Source organism: Pithys albifrons, chromosome 1, assembly GCF_047495875.1.
Source record: "Pithys albifrons albifrons isolate INPA30051 chromosome 1, PitAlb_v1, whole genome shotgun sequence".
NCBI lineage: Eukaryota > Metazoa > Chordata > Aves > Passeriformes > Thamnophilidae > Pithys > Pithys albifrons.
This window is the reverse complement of record NC_092458.1, coordinates 116,116-120,944: the sequence shown is the minus strand read 5'-3', so window position 1 is coordinate 120,944 and position 4,829 is coordinate 116,116. Positions and strand designations below refer to the sequence as shown.

The following is a 4,829-nucleotide window of genomic DNA, read 5'->3' as shown; positions in this document are numbered from 1 at the left end:
CACTGTACCAGTTTGTTTTAGACAGATGTCCAGAATCAAGATAAGCACAGTCATAAAATACCACAAACAGCATTGTTTGCAAGACCAACTAGCAAAAGACAAACCGGATAAAATACCTAACACCTAATACAAAAGAGAATAAAAAGAATAAAATACTTCAAACTTAAGAAAGGAATACATAAGGATACAAAACGGTTGATGTTTCAGGTCAATTCCTATCCCTGATGCTCACTGGAGCAGACAGGCCAGGCCTACCAGGATGGGCAGCAGCTGCACGGCCCCCATGCTTAGCGGGCGTCCCCGCGGAGCCAACGTGGGCTCGGTGAAAGGATGGGTGTCGCTCAGCTGCCCCACTCCTGGTGTCCTTATTGATCAGCCATCCCTTATACTACGTGGGGCCAGGACGCAGTATAAGGTGATGCCCGGGGGGCAGCCAAACACCGCCTGTTAATTACATAAGTGGCAACAGTCTGCACATGCTCACCTGTTGCAGAGTGGTCGTACGACCCCTGCCCACATTTACCTCCTCCCAGCATTAGCTCCCTCACCCCCTGTACAACCCTAACCATTGGGTTTCCAGGGTATTTGTATCTACCTTGAGGCCTGCAGCCAACTTGGGAGAGGAACACAGCCATGACAATACAGAACATCTTGTGCTACACAGTCACCTTGTACCATACTGTACCTGGTTTCTCAGCATGTTTTAACTACTTTCTCACCCTTCTATGCCCTATTGATCATCTAAATGAAAAGTACTTCATTTATATTTATGATTTTCTGTAACTTAGCAGGCAGCAAGGCCAGACATCCACCAAAATAACAGTATTTTACTACACTCTGATACAAGCTGAAAAAGGACTGCACAAGAATGCTACATTTGGGATGCAGGAAGAGAAGGGTGCAAAGAACAAGTCCTCCTCCTTTCAGACACATGGCACAAGGGCACAGCTGATGGATGACACGGCCTAAAATTGGGCTGTTAAAGACACCTGACTGCAAAATTCCAAGATGGAATTCTGATACACGTGCAAGCTTGCAAGGCAAGGAAATGACAAAATCTGCAACTGTGCCGAGGACGCCTTTGAGACCCCAGGCAGGACGGCGGGCACTTCCCATAAGCCCCTCCAGGACAGAATGCAAAGGCATCTGATCCCAGAGAGTCACAAGACATCGAAGTTGGACTAGAGAAACCATACAACACAGACTGGAACTGCTCTGCCCTGCACAGCCCCCTGCTGTTGTGGCCAAAAGTGAGCCACTCCCTTTACATGCAATAAGGGACCAGTATCAGAAATCCCTTTCCCCTACACTAACTTCTAAATCAGTCCCGTATTCCACTCCCACCCCAGTGTCCTGCTCTCCTCCCCTCTCCAGGTCACGGCCCTCGACTTATCTTTCACAGAGATGGCGATGCAAATCCTTCTTCAACACAAAGGAAGGTTGCCTCGGATCCCTCAGAGGTTCCTGCAGTCACCAGCTTATTCTCTTAGTCAGCTACAAGAAAGAAAACCTCAATCTATGCCTGAGTTTAGCAGCACCTCACCCAAAGCCCAACAATTCCACTACTCACCATCCCCTAAGTGCACCGAGGTCCTCGGCTCACCAGCTCCAGGGGGCAGCTGTCATCAAACTGGATACCTGGCTGAGTGACAGCCAAAGTTGCTCCAAGTTCAGTGCACCCCTGGTCCTCTTGTGTCCTCCCTCAAGCACCTGGAATGCTCCTCTCTTTCCACAGGCTTCCCAGATGGCACCTGCAAATAGAAAGACAAATGCTTAAATCTCTGAGCCCTGTGAGACTTTGGCATTACACACAAGGCTGGCGAAAGACCACCCAACCTTGTCAGTCAGCTAATCAGTGGCTGGCTTTGGTTCCCTGAGCTTGTGTGCATCCCCTGCAGAAAAACAAAGGCCAAGCCATGTACTGGCACACTGCCTTAAAGGATGCCTAAAGGCGTTCCCACAGTAGTTGCCATCTGATGATGCTCCACTGTCACCTCTCACCTGTTCATTCTCTGTTGCTTTGGGCTGGCAGCTGCAAGGTTGCAGACACCCTAGAAAACATAAAAAAATAAGGGATCTGTGTAGGTTCACATCCACCCACCCATGAATTTAATTTTCAAGCGTGTTTGGGCTGTAACCTCCCTTTCTTGGGAGACTGCTGCCTGAGTCCCCTCACTCACCTCACCTGTCTGAAGATGGGGCCCCATCTCCCAGTACAGACTCCACTCTGCAATGTTCCCCCTCCTTTCCTGCACTCCAGCCAGCTAGAGGATGTCTCGTCTCTTCCTTGTGACACTGCTGTGGGGAGATCACCCTGTGAGGCTGCAGGACACAGCTGTACCACAAACAAGATTTGTGCTCACACCATCACCAGAACGGCTCCTCATCCCCAGCCTCCAAGCCCCATTCCCAGCCCGGCTTCCCACCTCCTGCCAACCTTCACAGGAGACACCTTCAATTGGGAACAGACTTGCTGCAGCACCTAACACCACCCCCTGAGGATGTGTCCCTGCCTGCCTGCTGACCCCCTTAGGCCTTGGACTTGTCCTGGAACCTCAGTACCTTCTTCCTGCCAGACCCACCCACCCTGAACACAATCCACAGCAACTGCATCCCCCCAGCCACTGAGTGCCTCTGTCTGGAAAGACAACCTCCAGCAAGTGAGCTGGCAAACGAGCACTGACTACAGGCTGCAGCTCCTGAGTGCTGAAAACAGGCAGCACCTTAATAATGATCTGAATGCCACACAGCAAAGGAAAGCATTTGTATTTCAAAAGTAATTTTATGATTTCTACAGAGTTCGCAACAACAGTTTCCTGTTACCAAAAGGGAACGACAGAGATAAAAAAAAATCACCCAGAGGCAAAAGGCACAAACTGACCTATCATCTCAGGGCACATCATTCCCACAGAAGTCCCTACCTCAGGTTCCTTTACAGCAACATCACACGAGACGGACCTTTGTCACCCTGGCCTGATGGCTCTATGGCTGCCTGTGAAAAAAACAAACTAGAAGGCAGGTGTGCAGATGCACCGAGAATACAACACCCAGAACTACCGTCTAAATCAACTCAGCAAGCAGAACACTCACCGTGCTCATTTCCCCTCTGGTGCCAGTCAGCCCATGCCACCCATCGCTCACCGAATTCACATTAAGAAAGGAAAGAAGCCAGAAATAAAAATACTTACGGACCCAAAAGCAACATCTTCCCTACCACACTAAGTGCTGACCCACCCTCTTGCTCTGCTGCTCCGGCTTCCGCTGAGTCTGCTGGACACCGTGTACACTTGCCTCTGAGCAAAACCAGGATTAATATGCTCACCCAGATGCTCACTGATAACTTAACCTTTTCAAGGGTCTCATTTCCCCTCAGGAAATCTAGAGGTCAACTACAGCCCACGTTAAGACACCTAACAACAACCACCCAAATTCAAGGCCCTGCCACGCAGCTCCCATCATCCCCACAAACCCCTGCTCTCGGGACTGCACTCACACCGCCCACGGCTGCTCCAAGTGCCCATCAAAGCCACTGTACCAGTTCGTTTTGGACATGTGCAGAAAAAAGATAAGTGCAGACATAAAATGCCATAAAATAACACGGATTGCAAGACCAACTAGCAAAAGACAATAAACAGGATAAAATACCTAACACCTAACACAAAAGAGAATTAAAAGCATAAAATACTTCAAACTTAAGAAAGGAATACATAAGGATACAAAACGGTTGATGTTTCAGGTCAATTCCTATCCCTGATGCTCACTGGAGCAGACAGGCCAGGACTACCAGGATGGGCAGCAGCTGCATGGCCCCCATGCTTAGCGGGCGTCCCCGCGGAGCCAACGTGGGCTCGGTGAAAGGATGGGTGTCGCTCAGCTGCCCCACTCCTGGTGTCCTTATTGATCAGCCATCCCTTATACTACGTGGGGCCAGGACGCAGTATAAGGTGATGCCCGGGGGGGCAGCCAAACACCGCCTGTTAATTACATAAGTGGCAACAGTCTGCACATGCTCACCTGTTGCAGAGTGGTCGTACGACCCCTGCCCACATTTACCTCCTCCCAGCATTAGCTCCCTCACCCCCTGTACAACCCTAACCATTGGGTTTCCAGGGTATTTGTATCTACCTTGAGGCCTGCAGCCAACTTGGGAGAGGAACACAGCCTTGACAATACAGAACATCTTGTGCTATACAGTCACCTTGTACCATACTGTACCTGGTTTCTCAGCATGTTTTAACTACTTTCTCACCCTTCTATGCCCTATTGATCATCTAAATGAAAAGTACTTCCTTTATATTCATGTTTTTCTGTAACTTAGCAGGCAGCAAGGCCGGACATCCACCAAAATAACAGTATTTTACTACACTCTAATACAGCTGTGTTCTGCAGAGAAGAAATGGAGAGCTGGGGGAGGCCCGAGCAACTTGCAATGTTAAGCTGCCCCGAGGGGCTCCTTGGCTGGGCCCGCCGCCCGCAGCCCCCTCGTTCCCCGGAGCGCCGGGCCAGGGCCGCGCCGCGGAGGCTTCGGGCCCGCTCGGGCCGCGTGTGGCGGGGGGGCGGAGGGGCGGGGGTCGTGCCGGGAGCGAGCAGAGAGGGCAGAGCGGCGAAGCCGGAGGCGGCACAGCCCCCAGCTAGCTCCGCCTTCCCGCCGGCAGAACGGCACCCACCGGCGGGCGCGCCTGTCAGTCTCGTCGGATCCAGCCCTCTGCTCGCTCCCCCTCCCCGCCGGCGGCGCGGCACCCCACCGGGGGGACTCTTAGATTTTTCATGTAGTTTTCGTCATATTTTTTGAATGTTAAAGGGCGCGAAGCGCAGTTCCGACCCCCCGT

At 51.4% G+C, this 4,829-nt stretch overlaps 1 long non-coding RNA gene across 2 annotated transcripts; it reads right to left on the bottom strand.

Moving 5' to 3' along the window:
• Positions 1-260: 260 nt before the first annotated feature.
• Positions 261-2,259, bottom strand: LOC139678426 (uncharacterized). Of its 2 annotated transcripts, none has more exons than XR_011699023.1 (4): positions 2,186-2,259; positions 2,002-2,051; positions 1,604-1,751; positions 261-1,494 (listed from the first exon to the last, which is right to left on the bottom strand). It is a non-coding gene; the product is annotated as an uncharacterized lncRNA (long non-coding RNA). The 2 variants fall into 2 exon arrangements; XR_011699024.1 differs by having other exon boundaries at positions 2,181-2,250.
• Between the last annotated feature and the right edge of the window lie 2,570 nt (positions 2,260-4,829).